The 22,880-nt window shown below is 46.3% G+C and overlaps 1 protein-coding gene across 2 annotated transcripts in view; it reads right to left on the bottom strand.

The window, feature by feature from the left end:
- The window catches only part of DRC1 (dynein regulatory complex subunit 1), a 2,270,880-nt gene that overhangs the window by 563,358 nt on the left and 1,684,642 nt on the right, over positions 1-22,880 (bottom strand). The gene's annotated exons all lie outside the window — the stretch shown is intronic.

Below are 22,880 nucleotides of genomic sequence, written 5' to 3' on the forward strand. Positions count from 1 at the left end.
GTATCCCGGGTTGCGTGCTACGTGAACTCCAAGAGGAGCTAAACCCACACATAAAAATGCTATTTAACCTTAGCCTTACTACAGGATATGTACCTGAACACTGGCGTACAGCAACAGTGGTCTCACTCCACAAAGGAGGCACCTCTACAGACCCTGGTAACTACCGCCTCATAAGCTTAACCAGCCTGGTCTGCAAAGCTATGGAAAGAATCATTATGGAACTCATAAACAGAGACATTGGGGACCTACAGACACTTGATCCCACCCAGTTCGGCTTTGTAAAGGGCAGATCCTGCCTTATGAACCTGGTTGACTTTTTCAAAACAGTCACTAGAGCCATTGACGAGGGAAAAGCAGTCCATACAGCCTACCTGGACTTGGCTAAAGCCTTCGACACAATACCCCACTCAGGCATCACAGACAAGCTCAACAGCTTAAATGCAAATCCATATGTCACAAGATGGGTTGCAAACTGGCTAAAGGATAGAACCCATAAAGTCAAAATCACTGGAGCCATGTCAAACTCAAAGCCAGTCACAAGCGGTGTCCCACAGGGCTCTGTCCTGGGACCCCTCTTGTTCGGCATTTATTTCTCAGATGTGAAAGCAAACATGGGAGGGTTGTGCCTGACAAAGTTCGCAGATGACTGCAAAAGTACAGTTTTGTACCTACCATAAATGTAGATGTTCGAGGATCCACATTGCTGCAGTCCTAACTATTGGGTAGTCCGCTGTCCAGTCGGCCCGAATACCAAAGTATATGGCTGACGTCGGTCAGGGCGCATTAGACTGACAGAGTACTAATCCGCATGACCGGCGTCATATCCTCAGTCTTTTCTTGCCCCAGATGTCAGAAGACCCTGAAAAGATAAGGCCAAAAACCAAAAACTCCCAACAGACCTGCACCAAAATATATATATATATACAAAATATACAAAAATTAGCAGAATATAACCTCACCTACACAACCACCCCTAAACACAGAGGGGAAGGAGGGAGGGTTGGACTGCAGCAATGTGGATCCTCGAACATCTACATTTATGGTAGGTACAAAACTGTACTATGTTCTTCATTCCACATTGCTGCAGTCCTAACTATTGGGTAGAATCCCAAAGCAGAGGTAAGGGAGGCTGGCAAATCATAAGGAAGCAGGAACTGACAACATGCCCTGCAAAATAGCTGTGGCAAAACCAGCCCTAGACTTAGAGTAGAGAGGAAGGTGATAATGCTTAGAGAAAGTATGCACTGAACTCCAAGTAGCTGCCTCCAAAATATCCTTAGTTGCCACCCCTCAGAAATGCTGTTGAAGTGGCAGTAGCCCTAGTGGAATGAGGCCTAATCCCAGCTGGAATCTCCTTGCCATGATGGGAATAACAAAATGTAATGCAACACCCATTCCATCTAGAAATAGTTTGTTTTGACACAGGCTTGCCCTGAGAACTCAAAGCAAAAGAAACAAACAACTGCTGAGACTGCCTAAAATCCTTAGTCCTGCTCAAATAATAACGCAATTGCCTGTGTACATCTAAAGTATGCAAAATCTTTTCCCCTTTATTTTGGGGATCTGCATAAAACGAGGCAAATGAATAGTTTGGTTTAAAGCCACACTAGAAACCACTTTAGGCATAAAGGAAGGATTAGTAAGTAATGATACCCTATCATTATGAAAATCAAAAAGGCTCAACCGCCATAAGGGCCTGTAACTCAGAAACCCTTCTTGCAGAAGTAATGGCCAACAAAAAGCAGTCTTCCATGACAAGTATTTCAGTTCAGCAGTAGCTGCAGGCTCAAAAGGTTGTAGAGTAAGTTTCTCCAACACAAAATTGAGATCCCAAGCAGGAGTAGGAGCTCTACGTGGGGGTCTTATATTCTTTGCCCTCTAAGAAATTGCTTGAACAAAGGATGTGAAAACAATGGTGGGTCACAATCATAGTGAGCTGAAATTGCTGCAGCATGAATCTTAATGGAAGAGAAAGACAAACCTTTGTCCAATAACTCAGTAAGATATTGAAGAGCCACACTCAAATTAGGCTCAGAAATCTCCAAATTCTTTGCTGCAGTCCAAAATAAAAATCTCTTCCATTTTTCTGTGTACACTTTCCTTGTACTAGGTCTTCTGGCTTCCATAATCACATTTAAAACTTGTTGAGGAAGTTGAGACCTGCTGTCTTTCAAAACATTATATGCCAGGCTGTTAGATGAAGAGAGTGAAGCTTGACATTGAGCAGACGACCGTCCTTCTGAGACAACAGATGTGGAATCAAGGGTAAAGGCCATGGAGGCTTCTTTACCAGACTCCTCAGTAATGGGTACCAGTGCTGCCGAGGCCAATCTGGAGCTATTAAAATCATCCTTGGCTTGTCTTGTCTGACCTTTAGAAGCACCTTTGGAAGAAGAGGCAGAGGTGGAAAGCATACACATGAAGATTTTTCCAACTGAAAGAAAGAGCATCCACTTTCCAAGCTGTGTGATGAAACCTCTTTGTGCAAAACTTTGGCAGCTGGTGGTTTAGTGGAGAAGCGAACAGATCTATGTCTGGAGTTCCCCAGGACACTGTCAACTTTTGAAATACATGAAGATCCAGTTTCCACTGTGGGGATCCATGATTTGTCTGCTTAACACATCTGCTAAGGAGTTCTGTGCTCCGGCAGAAACCTTGCCTGAAGAGTTAGTTGCAAGCTGAGCGCAGTCTCCCATAAAATCATTGCTTGCCTGCACAATGGGTAAGAATGTGTTCCCTTGTTTGTTGATGTACCACATGACAGTTGTGTTGTCTGTTAGAATCAACACCTGCCCTGGAAGAAGTAACTCCTTGAAAGCCATTAATGCAAACTGGACTGCTAACATCTCCTTCATGTTGATATGTAGATGCTGTAGTCTGGCAGGCCACTTGTCTTGTATCCACTTTCCATTTAGATGAGCTCCCCAAGCAATGTCTGAGGCATCTGTCGTTAGAATTTGACTCGCCTCTGGCCGGGTCACAGAGAGTCCCTTGTTTAGGTGACATTCCTGAGCCCACCACAAAAATTCCTTTTGAATGCAAGGTATTATTTGAATGACAGTGTCCAAATCCTGGCAGTGCTGTGTCCATACATTTTGAGATACCATTGTAGCTTCCTCATATGCAGTTTGGCATTGGGAAGCACCAGAATACAAGATGCCATGAACCCTAAGGCTTGAAGGACTGTCCTTGCAGTCAGCCCGGACTGAAGAGATAGTTGATGGAAATAACTGGAAAGATTCTTTTGTTTGTCCGGGGTTAAAAAGGCCATCTGGGCTGCTGTATTCAGTCTCACACCCAGAAAGCACATGTCTTGAGAGGGTACTATACTGGACTTTATTTGGCTCACAGAATACCCTAGGCATCTTAGCACTGCTATGACATATTCCAAATGCTGTAAAAGGTCTTCCTTTTCTTGAGCCAGAATCAGGCAATCGTCCAAGTAAGGATAGATTTGAATTCCTTTTAGCCTGAAGTAAGCTATCACTGGAGCCAGAACCTTTGTGAATACAGTAGATAAGCCAAAGGGCAATGCAGAGAACTGATAATGAGAATTTCCAGCTCGAACGCAGATACTTTCTGCAACTTAGTCTTATAGGCACATGAAGGTAAGCTTCCTTGAGATCTAAAGTTACCATCCAGTGATCTTTGCCCAGCAGAGGTAAAAGCTGTTGTCAACATTTTGAACTTGGGAATGTCCAGATAAGTGTCGAGGATAGATAAATCCAAAATTGGTCTCCACGTGTTCCCCTTCTTTGGTACTAGGAACAGGCGAGAATAAAATCCTAGGCCCCTTTCTGGCACAGGAACCGCTGAATGGCCCCTATTTGGAGTAACTGAGAAATTTGCTTGTGAGCCTCTTGTCTTTGTAGAGGAGGAATGTCTGGCATGCCTTTGAAAGGAGGCAAGGTATGGAAATAAAACCTGTAACCGTGGTGAATGATATCCAGAACCCATCTGTCTTGGGTAATTAAATCCCAATTTTCTTTGAAAAGAGACAGTCTTGAATGAACTGGCAGCTGAAAAGGCAGGTCATTGGGTCTGCAAGGACTGACCCCTGCCCTCACCAGAAGTCTTGTTCTAGGCCTAAAAGAACCCTGAGCTCTGCCTAGACCTACCCCTAGACTGGGAATCATAAGCAGGATAAGTCCATCCCTTAGCAGGCCAATTTCTACTGAACTGGAGGCTGCACCTGCAAAAATCTTTAACAGTTTGCATAGACTTAGCCTTGTCCTCCATTTTCTTCAAAACTGCTTCTACAGGCGAACCAAACAACACATCAGACTGCAAGGGAGCATCCAAAATCCGTGTCTTAACATGCTCAGCTAAATTCTGATCTCTCAACCAGGCGTGCCTACGAAGAACAGAACCAGTGGCAGCCACCCTGGAGGAGGCCTGCACAGCATCAAAACCACATTGCAAGGAATGTTTACCCACCTGTTCAGACACATGAACTAAATCCTGCAACTCTTTACACTCAATACCTTCCGCCAGAGCATCCACCTTAGATTTCAACTGTGAAAGAAGAAAATTCTGATATTTTAACATGTGGAACTGACAATTCAACGCCCTCATGGCTAAAGTGGAAGAAGTATACACTTTCTTTCCCCATCTATCCAAAGCCCTTGCCTCTTTATCAGGAGGGACAGGATTTTTAACAACTGAGGCCTTCACACCTTTAGGCCCCTGAGAAACAGTTTCCGGGTCTGCCCTAGGACTCTTAAAAAGATACTTATGAGCTTCAGGCACCCTATAATACCTATCCGGTTTAACTGGGGCAGGAGGCAAAGAATCAGGATTCAGGAAGCCTCTGCAAAAACATCTTCCACCACATTCAAAACAGGAGGTATAGCTAAAGGCCTATGCTGGGGTAAAACAAGAATTCCTAAGCCTTTTCCTGGATTCAGAGAAATCTTGACCTTCCCATTTAAAATGCTCCCTCGTGGAATGCAGAGTCTCTGAAAATGAAAAATCCTCAGGAGGGGAAGCTGAAGGAGTAGAATCATCCACATCAGAATCAGAATAAGGAGGGTACTCCTGCAAGTCTTCAGTCAAGACTCAGAAGCCTCGAGCAATGCTCAAAACTCTCAAACTCAGGTTCCACCCTAGGCCTCTTATCAGGAGGGGGCATAGAACCCCTTATCATAGTAATCAAATCCTCTGCCATTTTAAGCATATGTTTCTTAGGCAAAGACCCTGAAGCACTAGGAGAAACCCCCACTGAAGCAAAACTCGGCCTGCCCCTCAAAGCAGCCTTGGAAACAGAAGGAGGCTCTGACCACCTTAGAAAGAGAGGGAAGAACAGCCACCTGAGAAGGCCCCCAGCCTGGCCTACTTCCTGAGAGGAGACATCCTGTAACAGTAAAGTCTCTCCCTGAGACTCCAAAGAAACACCTGGCAAAACCTCCGGCTCCACTGAGCCCTCTAAAGAACCGGCGCCTGGGACTGTCGGTTCTTCCACTCTAGGCTTTGCTGTTTTGTCCTTTTAGCCGAAGCCGGCGCCGGAGCATCCGGCGGCATTTTATAATTACAACGCTTCCCAAACACTAACCTGGCACAGTCTAACCTTCTCTTAATAGTGCGTTTGTTAAATCTAGCACAAGAGCGGCATCCAACAACGCTCAGGCCCTAAACAAGGTATACACAAAGTATGGTAATCCCTATGAGGTATCTGTTTCCCACAAGAAATACAGTTATTCACTTTTTCTGACATCCGTTAAATACTGAGGCAAGAAAAAACAAAATATTCCCCAACGGGGTACTTAGCCAACTTTGATAAGGTCTGAAACTCTGGCTTCAGAAACTTTCAGAACGCCAACCTGCACTCGCAAAATTGCTTCTGCATCGGACCATGCGGCAAAAAAGACTGAGGATATGGTCATGCGCATTAGTACTCTGACGGACCGACGTCAGCCATATACTTTGGTATTCGGGCCGACTGGACAGCGGACTACCCAATAGTTAGGACTGCAGCAATGTGGAATGAAGAACATCTAGGTGCCATAGTCGATACTCCAGCTGACACATACATCCTACAGAAAGGCCTCACTGAAACGGACAATTGGTGCCGGAGTCATGGCCTTAAACTAAATGCCAAAAAATGTATAGTCATCCCCTTTGGGAAAAACAAAGTACCCACAAATTATCACATAGACAGTAACCCACTGAGTATGGAAAAAGTAATCAGAGACCTGGGGACCCAAGTCGATAGTGACCTCTCATTTGACACCCACGTTGCCAAAGTGGTTAGAAAGACTTTCTACCTTGCCCACCTTATCATGAAGGGATTCACATCCAGATCAAAGGAGGTCATTGTACCCCTATACTCCTCCCTTATCAGGCCCATGATTGAGTACAATGCCCCATTTGGTATGTACCTCACCCGGCACTTGCAACAATTGGAGAGACCCCAAAAGTACCTCACCAAGAGGATCAAGGGTCTCCAACATATGTCATATGTGCCAGACTAAAGAAACTCCAGCTCTATTCAGTAGCATACTGCCTACTCAGAGGTGATCTGTGCCTGACGTACAAGGCCATGTCCAATCAGGAATTGATGGACATGCTCCACCTCAAAAAATCCAAATCCATCAGAACCACGAGAGCTAAAGATTTAAACCTCAGCACAAATATGAATAGGACATGCTGGAGGGACAGATTCATAACTCAGAGGCTTCCCATACTCTGGAACAGAATCCCAGTTCATGTTAGGCAGAGCCCCTCACTGACTCTCTTCAAGAGGAAATCTTGACGAGTGGATGGGAGATCGTAGGTTTACTCCGGGGGTCATCCCTGTGTCACTACTAGACAGAGGCACAGTAAACTAATTCTATTTTGTAAGGGGGTCTTCACTGTGTCACTACTAGACAGAGGCACAGTATTCTAAATCTATTCTGTACTCTTTTGTACCATTACATGGGGTGGCGAAAGCCACATCACTATGGCTAGGCTTATAAATGCCCCAGGGCAGATAGCCTAGTACTAAACTATGAAACTATGTATCTCAGGATGGTCAGCAGCAAAATGAGAAAAGAAGCCCAGTTTACAGAAAGAATTACAAACAGCACATATACATATCAAATACATTCACAAAACCTAACTGTTAGTTTCATGAAAATCTCTTAACGAGCATTTCCCCTAAGTAAATAAAATTGCCTGAGTAAACTGCCATCAATACATATAACAGAAATATTCTTACCACATCACTTGACATAGGAGAGGTCCTCTCTTTACCATGACCATCTTGACCATTATGTAAACACCAGTTAGAATTTTTTTCCAGCAAAGTCTTATGTTTTGGGAGTTTATGCACCTGGCAGATGCATGCCTGAAACAAAAGTGCCAGCTGAAAAAAGTGGCTCATCCCCAGATCCCAGCAGTTCACCCCTTACGAATAAGAAGCGCCCTCCTGCAAATCAAGGACATATGTGATTTGACAACACATTACAAAACAATTAATAAAATAATACATACTTGCTTCACTTGTAAGAATTCCAAAAGCAGGTGCTGACAGAAGAAACATTTATCACTGGGGTTGGGGGGAGCTGCATTACTAACCTATTAAGGAGGGACTCTTATTGACTAAGAGACCATGTAAGAACATATCTGCTATATTTAAATTTGAGTACACACCTTAACAGGTCTTTGGCTGGACTGAATCCAAACTAGTAAAAAAGGTGCTTGGGAAGCTGATTTTCCAAAAGTTGCTAAACTCTGAATTACGGTAGACACGATAATGCTTAATGACAGTGTGTACCAAGCACCATGCTGTCACATCATAAATATGTACTATATAAGCATTCATGAAGGCATAGAACCAGACATGTAAAAAGCAGTGCAGCTGGCAAGCAACCTAGAAAGTGTCTGCTTGGCAGCTGCAAAGTGTTCCATACCTTAAGCAAAGTAGATGAACAAGTGGCCCATCTTTCTAAATAAATGCACTTTCTTCAGGTAATACCTGAGCTGCCAGACCATATCCAGAGAATGAAAACCAGGAAAACCAGGCGGAAGACTGACTGGTTCAGGGAGAACTCAGAGACCACCTATGGAAGGAAGTATGGGTTCATTCTAAGGGACATTGTATTCTTGTAAAAGAACAGACTTGGTTCCTTTCAAACAAGCACCAGTCACCTGAAGCTCCAAGGCGGACTGTAGTTTGGTGACAGCCACCTCTAAAGTACCTTTGTGTAAGGTAGACTTACCATAAATTAAAGTTATGTACTCAACATAACTATGCATCTGTGTTATCAGTTTTGATGCTTCCTTAACTATCGAGTCAGATCCGACTTGGTTGCATTTACTAGCCTCTCGGATCCAACTCTCGAGCTCCTCCCTCTACCCATAATGCCCCAGTCAACCTTCTATACCACAGATCGAGTTTGTTACCTTATAAGCCATAGGAAGAACTAGCACTAGGTTTAAGGCAAACTAAAAGTAGTAGTAGCAGAACAGGCTCAAACCTGTAACAGAAGTTCCACAATAACCATAAGGTCACTCCAGGAGTTAATAGGAAGGGTGGGTTGCGAGGTGAGGAAGAATAAAAATGGACAACACAGATGCATAGTTACGGCGAGTACATAACTTAATATCTGATGTTGTCCTTTTCATTCATTCATTCCTCAACTACTGGGACAGAGTTCCTAGCTACATGGACCTTGGGTGGCCCTCATGGAAGGATATTCAGGAGAAAGTACAGTTGTGTACACTTACCATAAATGTAGATGTTAGAGTGTATTCACTGTTGCAGTCATCACTTGTGGGTTATCCCTGCTGAGTAGCCCTCAACTGGCTCAAATACCAGAGTAAAGAGTATCCCTCCTGCATCAGCTGCAGGTCGCTTGAGACTGACATCAGGTCATCAGGGCTATGAAGGGAGGCAGCCGACACCACTACATCATTTTTTCTTGCCCCCAACCTATAGCAGCCCTGCCCAGAAGGCCTGAGGAAGGCCAACCTGGTATAAGCTATTAGGTATAATCAGATATGAAGGAACAACTTGGGGGAGGGGGGCAGGACTGCAACAGTGAATACACTCGAACATCTACATTTACGGTACATGTACACAGCTGTACAATGTTCTTCATGTTTTACTGTTGCAGTCATCATGTGTGGGAAGATTCCCAAAGCTGAAAATTAGGGTGGATGGAAGGAAGGAAGGGAAGGAGTGTTAGAAAAGGCTTACATTGCTCTAAGTGGAAACCACTATGCCCTGCAGGACTGCAGAAGCAAAGCCTGCCCGGAATTTGGAGTAATGAGGCATTTGGTAGTGTTCTGTGAAGGTGTGAACAGATGTCCAAGTGGCAGCTTCTAGAATATCCTTGGTAGGGACGCCTCTGATGAAGGCAGTGGAGGTTGATGATACCCTAGTAAAATGGCTTCTAACAGGATTGGGAGGTATTTTCCCATGGGAGGAGTAGCAGAAATGGATGCAGTGAGATATCCATTTAGAAATGGTCTGCTTGGATATAGGTTTCCCCTCTGCCCCTGGGGCAAAGCTGACCAGCAGCTGGTCAGTCTTTCTGAAGGACATGGTTCTATCCAGATAGTATCTAAGCTGTCTGTGTACATCTAATGTATGTAGGATACTTTCCACCCATTTTGACGGTTTGAAAAGAAGGTAAGGAGATGGATAGCCTGATTAATGGTTACGTCAGATACCACCTTAGGCATGAGTGAGGAGTTGGTTCTAAGAGACACCCTGTCTGCATGGAAAATAATGAAAAGTTCAATAGCCATGAGGGCCTGAAGATCTGAACCCCCCGGCTGAGGTTATGGCCAGCAGGAAGGTAGTCTTCCAAGAGATGTGCTTCATTTCTGCTGAAGCAGCCACTTCAAAAGGAGGTAAGGTCAATTTCTCTAGTACACAGTTCAGACCACACTCAGGAGTGGGTGGTCTTCTAGGTGGTCTGATGCTTGATACCCCTCTATGGAATTGTTTTAATAGGGGGTGGGAGAATATAGGCTGTTCTGAAGGAGAATGAGCAGAGATGGCTGAGGCATGAATTTTGATTGAAGAGTATGATAATCCTTTTTGCACCAGCTCCGCCAAGTAATCTAAAACCAAGGTGAGGGTGGCATGGGAGCTGCTTGTACCTAGCTTGGCACCAAGCAGTAAATCTTTTCCATTTTGCAGAGTAGGATATCCAGGTGCTGGTCCTCCTGGCCTCCTTAATGATATCCAGAACCTGCTTGCTCAAACGTGGCCTGACATCCCCAATCGGATGTAAGCCAAGCAGATAGGCTGAGTGTTTGAAGATTTGGATGGAGTACTGACCCTTTTTTCTTGGCTTAGCAGTTTTTCTGTGAGGGGCAGGCTCGTGGGTAGCTGCATGGTCAGGCTAAGGAGCAAGGGGTACCAGTGTTGTCTGGGCCAGTTCGGGGCAATGAGAATAGCTCTTGGCCCTTCCTCCCTGATTTTTAGAAGTACCCTGGGAATCACTGGCAAGGAGGGAATGCGTACACAAACATGTTGCCCCAGTGGAAGGAGAGAGCATCCACCTTTCAAGCTCGTGGGGGAATTCCCTGGTGCAGAACCTGGTCACCTGTTTCTTTTGCATAGATGCAAAGAGGTTTACCTCTGGGGACCCCCAGTGGTGAGTGATTATGAGGAAGGTTTCCTTTTGTAGCTGCCATTATGGTCTGCTAGGATGTTGTGCTCTCCTGGGATGTACTGGGCTATCAAATGTAGGCTCAACAAAGAGGCTGTCTGCCACACAAGCATGGCTAGATGACAAAGGGGATAGGAGTGAGTTCCCCCCTGCTTGTCGATGTACCACATATGACTGTGGTGTTGTCTATCTTGATCAAGAGCGCTCCCGGTCTGAGGTGGGCCTTGAAAGCTGCTATAGCCCTGTGCACTGCAATCATTTCCTTCAGGTTGATGTGAAGCGCTAGATCCCTCTGATCCCAGGTGCCCTAGGTGTACATGTCCCTTAAGTGAGCCCCGCAAGCCATGTCTGAGACATCTGTGGTGATGATCTCGCCTTGGGGAAGGATGATGAATGGTAGACCCCTGTTCAGGGTACCTACATCTGCCCACTACAGGAGTTCCCTCCTCAAGCAGGGAATAAGAGGAAGCTACAGTGACTGAGAATGTTGGCACCATAGGTTTCTTAAGTACCATTGCATCTTCCTCGTGTAGCCTGGCCAAGGGCGCCAATAGGATGCAGGATGCCATGTACCCTAGTGCTTACAGGAATTTCCTGGCTGTGAGGTGTGTCCTGTGAGCTAAATGGGAAAAGTAGAGGGGGAGAAAGCAATGCTTTTCTGGAGAGAGGAAGGCTCTTTGGTTGGATGTGTCCAGGAGAGCTCCCAAGAAGGTTATCCATCTTGTGGGGTTGAGTTGGGATTTTTCCTTGTTGATGGTAAATCCCAAAGATGCTAGAAGGGATTGAACAAAAGTGAGATCCTGCTGTCCACCTGGATGAGGCAGTCATCCAGATGGGGTGAATCTGTATGCTTTTCTGTCTGCAAAAGGCAATGACATGTGTCAAGCATTTGGTGAAGACTCTGGGAGCAGCAGATAAGCCAAACGGCAGCGCAGAGAATTGAAAGTGCTCTGATCCTGCTCTGAAGCGTAGGAAACTCCTGCAGGATTCCCCTATGGAGATATGGAGGTAGGTATCTTTTAAATCTAGGGTCACTAGCCAAGCATTTGGTGTTAGTATTGGCAAGAGTTTATGGAGTGTTAGCATCTTGAATTCTGGCACAAGGAGGGACAGGTTTAATGTGGAAAGGTCTAAGATAGGGCGCTAAGTGCGCTCTTTTCTGGGTACTAGGAACAACCTTGAATAAAATCCTTTTCCCACTTGTTCCTGTGGTACTGGCTCCACTGCTCCTTGAGAACAGAGTTTTGAATTTGGCAGAGGGCCTCTGTCCTCTGATTTGCTGGCATATCTGGATAACCTGATGGACCTGGGCTCTCTTTGAAAGAGAATCTGTATCCTTGGGAAATGACTTTCAGGACCCACTGATCTGTTGTGCTGGTCTGCACCTGTCCAAGAATAGAGATAACCATCCTCCTAGCTTGGGGGTGGGGTGAGGGGGAATCACTGTGAGTCCTTGGGGTAGGGAGTGGACTTAGAACTCCCTTGCCTATGAGTGGTAGAGGCCCACTGTCTAGTACTCTGTTGGCTTTGGTGCTGTTGCCTGGAAGGCCTAACTCTGCGTCCCTTTCTTTGCAATGTCTTGGTTTGGGCAGGAAGGGTCCAGTGCTCGGTGGGAAAGTTCCTACTAAATCTGGGGGGGGGGGTTGTACCTGTAAGAAGTCTTTGACTGTTTGCATGGACTTTAATCACCTCCTCAGTTTTAGGGCCAAACAATAGTTCCTTATCCAAGGGGGCATCCAGAAGTTTTGCTTTTATGTGATCAGGCAAAAGTTGCTCTCTCAACCATGCATGTATCCTGATGACTGATCCAGAAACAGCAGCCCTGCTAGAGACTTCTAGAGCATTAAATCCGAAATGCAGGAAATGTTTTGCCACTTGAGAGCTGGAGTGTATCAGATCTCCTAGTTCTCTAGTTGTTGCACTGTCTGGTAAGGAGGAAATTTTCTGCTTTAATAAATCCAGTGTGTTCTATTGATATTTTAGCATGTGGAACTGGCAGTTGAGGGCTCTAATGGGGAGGGTAGCTGAAGTGTATACCTTTTTGCCACATCGGTCCAAGGCCTTGCTCTCCTTGTCAGAGGGTATTGGGTTTTTGGAGGAGCTGGCCCCAGCCCCCTTGGGTCCCTGAGTGATGACCTCCGGGTCAGTTGCAGGGTTCTTAAATAAATACTTATGGGTATCTGGCACCCTGTGATATATATCAGGCTTTCTGGGTGTGGGAGGGAGGGCATCAGGTGTGAGGCCACATTCCAGGAACACATCCTCCACCACATCCAGAATGGTTTGGCTAAGGGTTTGTGCTGTGGTAAGTCCAGGAACTCTCAATCTTTTTGGGGGTAGTCTTGAGCTTCCCAATGGAAATGCTCCCTAAGGGTATTTAAGGTCTCCCCAAAAGAGAGGTCTTTGGGAGGGGATGCAGAAGGAATAGATTCCTCAGCATCAGAATCCTCAAAGGCTGTCAGGGGCTGCTAGCATCTGAATCCAGACATTCTGAGTCTTCAAACTCAGGTTCTGAAAGCACCTCTGGGGAATGGTCCCTTTTTCTCTTGGCTGGAGAAGGCTGAGATGACTGGTTCCCTCTGATGAGAGTGATTAAGTCCTCAGCCATCCTGAGTAACTGCTGTGACTGAGCAGGTTGGGTGGTAGGTAGTAGCTGACTGAACACAAATGAATGAGTTTTTCTAGGAGTGGCCTTGCCCTTAGGCCTCACAGATTCAATGGCCCTGGGTGCGGTTTTTGTCTGGCATCAGTCATCCAAAAACCCTCCTCAGAAGCCGGTGCCTGCAAAATGGCTCTGGACCCAACCGCAGGACTTAAAACAGACAATTCGGAATGCAAAGCCTGATCCAGCAGTGTACCGGACTCCAAAAGGTCTCGGAAGAGGCCTGTGGTGGCTGAACAGATGTTGTCAGGGCTGCATAGGCGCCTGATTGAGTTGCGCTGAGCTAGTGGATGGTAGGCTGGTTGACAGCAGGTTTGTGTCATCTGTAGGCCTAAACTTCTGTGGTCTAGCCCTTTCCTTCTCTTTTTAGGGATTTCCACCGTAGAGTGACCGACAGACGCCATTTTCTCGGGTAACTAATTTCCCTGAAATGCCTGGCTACAAATTCAGCTCTTCTATGGATAGTCCTAGCATTAAGTAAAGCACAGAGCCGACATCTGGGGACATCGTGCTCTGGGCCTAAACAAGTCACACACAGATTATGGAAGTCTCGGTGTGGTATTTGTTTTCAACAGCGGAGACAATTATTTACTTTTTCGGACATCGGTTAAGTGCAAGAAAAAGATCCCCAATGGGGCACTTAGCTTTAGTAGTTTTTCTTCCTCATTCTGGCAAAGGCCGACCAATGCACTCGCAAACTGCTTCTGCTCTGGGCTCCACGGCAAGAAAAACTGATGTAATGATATCGCCTGCCTCCCTTTATAGCCCTAATGACCTGACGTCAGACTCAGATGACCTGCAGCCAATGCAGGAGGGATACACTTTACTCTGGTATTCGGGCCAACCAAGGGCTACCCAGCAGGGATAATCCACAAGTGATGACTGCAACAGTGAAACACAAAGAACATCTGCAGAACCAAAGGAGCTCTACACCTGGAAGTCAAATCTAATTTGTAATGAGCAATAATGGTATGAGCATTAGACCAGGTAGCTGCTGCACAAATGTCAGCAATAGAAGTTCTAGAACAAAAAGCAAAAGATGTAGCCATGGTCCTGGTGGAGTGTGCTTTAGGAGGCCTGGTAGGGACAAGCCTTGCTCACAGTAAACAAAGGTAATACAATCAGTAAGCACTTTGGCTACAATAATCTTAGAAACTGGTGAGCCCAACTTGTTTGGGGAGAAAGAGAAACAATTCCTCTGGCTTTCTGAAATCTTTTGTTCTATGGAGATAAACGTAATTGCCTATCTAAATCCAAAAGATGGAGAATGGTTTCTCCTTTGTTAGCAAGCTAGGAAAGAAACAAGCAAATTAAAGGCTTGGTTAATACTTGATGTTAAGTTGTCTATCTCGCCTTCATTCTTGCTGGATGGGTTCGGAGCCGACCTCGGCCAACTCTAAAAGTTGGTTCCACCGCCCGAGGCTGAGTTACACCTTGCAGCACAATGCTTCGAGGTTGGTTGCTTCAGTTCCTGGTGAGTGTTAGCTTTTTTCTCTAAAAGTTACTCTTTTTACCTTTTAAGTTAAATTCTTCTTAGATTAGTGTAGTTCATAGAACTTTATCCCCACCCTAATTTTTTCTGTCTAAAAGAACCTTTGGTTCTTCCTTGGGCCTTAGGCCTTCTCTTCCCTAAGGAGTGTTTTGTGGTTACTATATAATTTACTACATTTTATTGTACTTTATTTCTAGTATCATTACTAAAATTGTTATATTTTCTGACAGGGTATAACTGGTGCTTGACTGGTGTGCTTGGTGTGTGTTTGTGTACACCTGTCAGTTAGGCAATGTCTAAAGAAGCAAAGGTCTCTCGATTCAAGAAGTGTGATGCGTGCTGTCAGAAAATGTCTCTGACAGACGCTCACACTTCTTGTGTCTATTGTCTGGGGCCTTTGCACCTGCAGGACTCCTGTGCTGTTTGCCATGGCTTCAGCCCCAGGGTCCTGCAGGAAAGAAAAACAAGCTAATTCTGAGAGGCTTGTTGAAGCCTGAGGATTCCCTGTCTGTCTCAACAGGGAAGCCCTCTAAGGCATCGAGGTCTTCGGCCCGGCTTCTGAGCCGAGACCTCAGGTTGTTCAACCTTGCCTTTATCGGCTCCGGCTGGAGCCGATAAGTCTCAGTCCACAGTTTCTGTGGCTCCTCGGCTCGGCTGGAGCCGAGGTTATTGAAGTACCCGTGTCGGCTCCGACCAGATCTTCGGAGCTGACAACTAGAAAGAGATCAAGGTCACCATCTATTGGCTCCGTTCATTCGGCTCCAGGTTCTCCCCTGCTGTCTGAACGGAGCCAAAGGTCTCATTCCTCTAGGTCATCGAGGCTGTCCGATCATGACCTTCAGAGGGTAGTGAGTCGACTACTTAAGTCCGAGGCACTAGCCCAGATGCTTCAGAGCCCGACTCATCAGTCGGTGCCTGCCCCGTCCATCAACTCTTTCCTCCTTCGACTCTTTGAGTTCGGAGCCGGGTCGTCGGAACCGAGACTGTGGTTACCGAGCCGAGACAATTGTCTTCGGCCCGTCGTGGCTCCGCTTTCTTCTGTGGAGGAATCTCGGCGGACTTCCCTCGTCGGCTCCGAGGGGGTGAGTGGCATCGACCCTTGTCCCACCCCTCTCCCTCTCGGTGCTTGGCGCTGGGAGTTCGGCTCCGACATCGGCCTCGAGCCATCACTGTCGGTGCCGAGGGGGTTCTTAGCTCCTCGGAGCGGGACCTCTGGCTCTGCCTGACAGGGGTGCATTCGAGGTCATGCGGAGTGTGTTAGAGCCTGGCTCTACTCCACAGTCGGCTCGTCAGCCCCTCCCTCGATGCTGCCTCAGGGTAAGTCGACTCACTCTCTCATCCCGGACCGCAGAGAGCCAGCTCTCAGGAGCCCCTGTGGGATTTCATCCTCTTCCGAGGCCTCTCCTGATTTGGCAGAAGAGCCCTCGGAAGAGGAAGTGCAAGAGGAAGCACATTGACTCACCTGAGTCTATCACGCCAGACACAGATCTGGATGATTCTGAGGGTTCCCCTGCCCCTTCTGAAGATGTCTCATTTGCAGACATTCTGGAGATCCTGAAACAGAGGGAAATTGGCCAGCCCTCAACCCTTCGGAGGACGAATCTGTGTATCTTGAGGCGTTTGGCTCTCGTCCTTCGACCTCCTGGGTGTCCCCCTTGACCCCCTCATGCAGGTGGTTGCTAAGAAGGCATGGACGGCTCCTGATTCAGTGGACCCCACTCCCAGGAGACCCTCCAAATTCATCACAGCTCCATCAGACAAGCAATTTTTATCAAAAGGAGTTTCTGTGGATGCTATGGTGGTAGCTGCCGCCACAAAGAAGGAACTGGCTGATCCTTCAGTGCCTGTCCATCCACCTAACAAGGAATCTAGGTCCATGGATAGGTACGGGAAGCGGATGTTCTCCTCAGCGACATTTACCATGCGTTCGCTGAATTACCTGTGCCATTTCACTCGCCTTCAAAGGGACTTGATCAAGGAAGCGAGTGAAATGTTAAAGGACCCTACAGCTGCGGGTTTCCAAGAGAAAATGAACACGCAGCTGGCTACCCTTAATTCTATATCCAACTCCTCCATGCGCCTCCTCTCTTATGCGGCTGATGGAGCGAGCAGAGCCGCAGGGACAGGGGTAGCCTTACGTAGGCACGCCTGGATGCGGCTATGCAACTTTGCAGAACCTTTCAAGACGTCTTTCACGAACTCCCCTTTTGATGGATCATCTCTCTTTGGTCCTCAAGTGAAAGAAACCCTGACTAGGTGCGAGACTGATGGCAAGACCCTTTCTGCCGTCGGAGTCCGCTTTTCGACTCCTTCTAGGCCTTACCCCAAAGGCCAGAAGGGTGGGAAGATGTGGTTCCGTAAACAATCTCAAGGGACTTCGCCTGACGACAGAGTCGCTTTTCCTACCACAGGCAGAGGTGGGAATAACAATGGTCGACGTCGCCCTAGTGTCAGGGGGGGTCCGCAGAACCAGGGCAATCGGGAAGGCTTTGCTGACAAGCCCTTTCAGCATGCCTGAGGTGTTGCCCGACTGCCCATCTTCGGAGGCAGTCGGGGAAGATTGTCACTGTACCCAGAAGCCTGGCTATCCCTGACTCAAGACAAATGGGTACAGTCCATCATTTCCGAAGGCTATTCTATCCCCTTTCTTCGCTTTCCAAATCAGTCAAAAATCCCTTCCAGATGTTCCACCCGCTCAAAGGGATATAGCAGCTTTGGAAATTTCAAAACTGCTTGCAAAAGAGCAATTCAGTCAGTGCCAGCAGACCAACAAGGATCCGAATCTACTCAAGGTTCTTTTTAGTTCCAAAGAAAACAGGGGACTGGAGACCGATTTTGGATCTCAGTGTCTTGAACAAATCAGTCAAGAAAACAAGATTTCGATGGTCACGCTGCAATCCATTCTTCCCTTTTGGGCAAAGGAAACTGGATGTGCTCTATAGACCTTCGGATGCGTACTATCACATAAAAATGAACAGACGCTCCAGAAGATTCCTCCGCTTCAGGCTGGGAACCAGTTATTTTCAGTTCAGGGCCCTGCCCTTTGGTCTCACCACTGCCCCCCACGTGTTTAACAAATGCATGGCAGTGGTAGCTTCTCACCTGAGACGACAAGGATTCCAGGTGTTTCCATATTTGGACGACTGGCTTCTCACAGCTCCCACCAAGCATCTCCTTCTGATGGCCAGAGATTATACTTTTCGCTTGTCAAAACTGGGTATTTCAATAAATTGCGAAAAGTCTGTTTTGTCGCCTTGTCGTACTATTACCTACATAGGCGCAAATTTAGATACTCTAAACATGTCTGCAACGCTAACAAACCAAAGGATATCAGACATTCACAAATTGGTGTCACTTCTTCTCAACAACAACAGAGCCAAAGCCAGGTTAGTTCTAAAGGTGTTGGGAATCATGGCAGCGGCCATACCTCTCCTCCCATTGGCCAGATACCACATGCGGATCCTTCAGTGGATGCTTTTTTCTCAATGGTCATACCAGGAACTTCCAATGTCTCACACCATTATGATCACGCAAGCGTGCAAAAAGCATCTCATTTGGTGGATGTCTTCCCCAGCTCCTGTCGGAAGACCATTTGTTCCACCTCCTCCGGTTGCTACTCTGACAACGGATGCCTCCCTGATCGGGTGGGCGCATTATCAGGGCAGGACAGTCCAGGGCACATGGCAACCAAACGAATGCCACTTGCACATAAATGTTCTGGAGATGAGAGCAGTGCTTTTAGCGTTGCAAGCCCTTCAAGACTCTCTTCCCTTGGGAACGATTGCAATCCAGACAGACAATATGTCTGTAGTGTGGTACATCAACAAACAAGGCGGAACCAGATCATACCCCTGTGTCGAGAAGCACTCAGACTGTGGCAATGGGCGATTTCTTCTCAGCGCTTCTGATAGCAACGCACATCCCCGGAAGTCCAATCACATTGCGGACAAGTTGAGCAGAGCTATACTCATGCCTCACGAGTGGTCTCTGAAAGACTCTGTAGTGAGAGAGATATTTCTCAAGTGGGGTCAGCCTTGCTGCGATCATTTTGCTACTCCCCAAAACAGCAAGTGCAGAGAATACTTCACTCTAATCCGTTAAGCAGGCCAACGCAGCAGGGACGCCTAGTCCAAGTTTGGCCCCTGGGACTTCTGTATGCATTTCCTCCTTTCCCTCTGATCTCTCAAGTAATACAGAAAGCTATCGCTCAGAAGGCCTCATTGATCCTCATTGCTCCTTACTGGCCTCGACAAGTGTGGTTCCCCTTTCTACATCGCTTTCTCTTGAGCGACCGTGGAGTCTGGACCTAGTTCCAGATCTTTTGATCCACCAATCGGGTCAGTTTCATCCCTCTGACCCTCACTGCTTGGTTCCTCCAATTCCAACCGTAGCCAGGCTTCCTCAATTATCTCACCGGTTAGAGATATATTGATAGCTTCCCATAAATCTTCCACTCGAAAGATTTATTTGAGTAAGTGGAAACGCTTCTCATATTGGGCACAAGGAAAGGACATAGATCCTTTCACCGCTTCCATCCAACTAGTCCTTGATTTTCTAGCTGAACTCTTCCATGCAGGTTCATCTCCATCTACTCTTAAGGTTCAATTAGCAGCTATTTCTAATTTTCATGTGGGCATTTCTGAATCTGCCCTTATGTCCCACAAACTTTGCAAAGCCTTTTTGAAAGGAGTTTTTCTTCTCAGACCTCCTATAAGAAATCCTCCTTCTCCTTGGGACCTAAATTTAGTTCTTGCTTCTTTGATTCTTTCCCCTTTCGAACCTGCAGCTTCATGTTCCTTAAAATTATTATCATGGAAAACTCGCTTTCTGGTGGCTATCACATCAGCTAGAAGAATTTCAGAACTTCAAGCACTCAGTTGTCGTTCTCCTTATCTCTTATTCCATAAGGACAGAGTTTCCTTACGAACTAACCCGTCCTTTTGCCTAAGGTGGTTTCAACATCAAATCTAAACCAATGCATTGACCTCCCTGTCTTTTTCCGAGTATTCAAATAGGTCTGAACAAAATTACACTGCCTGGATGTTCATCGTCAATTAAGGTACTACTTGGACAGGACGAAACAATTCAGAAAATCTGATCAGCTGTTTGTCTCCTATGCGGAAAGCAGAAAGGGACTTCCAGTTTCAAAGGTATCATTATCCAGATGGCTAACATCTCTGATTACCCTTGTTTATGAGATTAGACACCAAAACTGCCTAATAAACCTAAAGCCCATTCCACCAGAGCTTTGGCTACTTCTCTAGCCTTCCAAGACAGACTGCCTATTGACACCATTTGTGCAGCGGCTACTTGGGCTACTCCTCACACTTTTATTTCCCATTATAAGTTGGATTTAGCTTCTAGGCATAGAGCTAATTTTGGTTCCACTGTTCTCAGGAGTCTGTTCCGTTAGGCCACCCGGGACAAGGTGCTAGGGACGCGTCCCATCCAGCAAGAATGAAGGCGAGATAGACAACTTAACATATAGAGTTATGTTCTTACCATAACGCTCCATGTTAGTTGTCTTCTTCTCCTTCTTCTTAAGGCCCCACCCTCCTTCCCCTGGCCTGGACAGACCTAGAGGAGTTGTGATCGTGACCTCTCTTTCTACCACCTCTTTCTTAGTCATATGCTATTATGCATATTTCTTATTTCAGGATGTAGGTCACCCCTTTTCTTCCTGCTGTTAGAGGTGGATTCTGTTTTACAGTTATACTGTTATTGATATAAGCTGGGTTAGCTTACAAACGAGATCTGAGGTAACTCTCGCCTAGCATTGTGGGATATAAGGGGAGCCTCGAGCCGGTGGAACCAACTCTCGAAGCTTTTAGAGTGAGTCGAGCCGAGGTCGGCTCCGAACCCATCCAGCAAGAAGAAGGCGAGAAGAAGACAACTAACATGGAACGTTATGGTAAGAACATAACTTCTATTTTTGGGGGCTACTTTAGGTGAAAAAGATGGATTGGTCCATAAGGTAACCCTGTCTTTTGAAAAATAAGATAAGGAGATTTGGAAGAGACAGTCTGGAGTTCAGAATATTTTCTTGCAGATGTAATGGCCACTAGAAAAAAAACATTTTCCAGGATAAAAATTTAAAATCAGATTTAGCTGATGGTTCACAGGGTTTCTGAGTTACACCTTGCAGCACAACTGCAAATCCCAGGGAGGGATGGGGTCCTTCAATGGGGGCCTAAGCAAGAAAGTACCTTTGTAAAAAGCCTTGCACAATTTTAAAGAAGCTAATGAGGAAGCATTTTTTGTCTGAGCGAAAATTAGATATGGCTGCCAACTGCACTTTGATAGTAGAGAAACAAGCTCCTGTTTTAAAAATAGATGCTAAAAACTCTAGGACAGCAGAAGTAGGACCAGTAAAGGAGTCTAATTTTCTATGTAGGCCCAAAGAATGTTTTCCATTTACTTTTGTAGAGCTTCTTCATAGCGGCTTTGTGGGAAGACAGAAGTATCTATCGGACTGCGGAGGAAAACCTGGGCTGTCTATCAGTGGAATTGGAGAAACCATGTGGTCAGCTTGAGGCCTGTAATGCCCGGATGATCCATCTCTGTGGGATAAGAGAGAAAGTCTGGACTGGGGTCCAGTATGCAAGGTGGATAGCAAAGGTAATACAAAAGGACAGGGAACCACATCTGACGAGGCCAAAAGGGAGCAATGAGGATTACCATGCTCATCAACCAAAGTGCCTTCTGTAAAAATTTTAGAATTAGATGCATCAGGGAATACGAGTAAAAAAGACGAGAGGGCCAAACGTGGACTACAGCATCTCTCAGTGACTCCTCCGGGGGGGGGGGATTACAGCAAAGAACCTGTTGCACTTGTTGCTGTGGGGAGATGCAAAATGATTGCAGCAAGGTTGATGCCATCGAAAGAAAATCCTTTCTGCCACTAACAGATTGAGAGACCACTCATGAGTCATTAGAATGGACCTGCTGAGTTTGTTTGCTAGCACACTGGACTTCTCTGGGATGTGCTTTGTCAAAAGAAAGCGGATGGAAGAGATCGCCCACTGCCACACTCTCACTGCCTCTTGACAAAGGGAATAAGATTGTGTCCTCCCTTTTTGTTGATGTATCAAACCCCAGACATGTTGTCAGTTGGAATTTCAACTATTCCCAAGAGAAGGGCATTCTGGAAGGCTGCAGCTCTAGGAGGACCACTCTCATCTCTAAGACATTGATGTGAGAATTCATCTCTTCTGGGGACAACGTGCTTGGACCGTATGTCCCAAGAAATGCCCCCAGCCCAGTTGGGACACATCTGTGGTTACCGTGGCTACTGGGATGGTCGTACAGGAGGACGGCCTTGGGAAACTTTGTCCGACTGAATCCACCAATGTAGATGGTCTTTGCATATTCAAGTGAGTTTGATCAGTAAGGACAAGTGATGGTGAAGAATTGACCACTGAATAGCTAGAGTCCATTGATGACTAAGCATATAAAAATAGGCCACAGAAACCAAGGTTGTGGCTGCTGCCAATGACCCTACTAGGGCCTGAAGAATAAGTATGGCTGGTGGAGAAGGTGTGCTGTAATCTGCTCCACCTGACACTTGATCGTCCTTACTCAATGTGGTGGAAGAGAGACTATTTGTCTGTGTTCAAATGAGCACCTATAAACTCCAAGCTCTGAAAAGGTTGTGGATGAGACTAGCAGATGTTCACTGAGATGCCTAGAGATTGACATAATGGAATAAGTAGTCCCTGGATTTCTGTAGAAGATGCCTGGTTGGGGTCATGAGGAGCCAGTCATCTAGATATGGAAGCACATGGAGTCCAAGCAGTCTCAAGTCCAAGTGAGCCGCTACCACTGCCATACATTTGTTAAACATCCTGCGGGGGCTGTGGTGAGACCAAAGGGAAGATCTCTGAACCAGTAGCAACTGCACCCCCAACCAGAAGTGCAAAAATCTTTAAGATCATCTGTTCATCTTGATGTGACAGGATGCACCTTGAAGATCAATGCAGCACATCCAATCATCTTTGCATAGAAATGGCAGAATGGACTGAACTGTGACCATATATAGAACCCACAAGCCAAACCAAACTTCTAGGTGTCGCAATAGATGATAACCTAAGATTTGATATCCACATCACCCTCACCATCA

This window comes from Protopterus annectens, chromosome 2.part1 (assembly GCF_019279795.1).
Source record: "Protopterus annectens isolate FY-2018-M chromosome 2.part1, PAN1.0, whole genome shotgun sequence".
In the NCBI taxonomy this organism is placed as follows: domain Eukaryota; kingdom Metazoa; phylum Chordata; order Ceratodontiformes; family Protopteridae; genus Protopterus; species Protopterus annectens.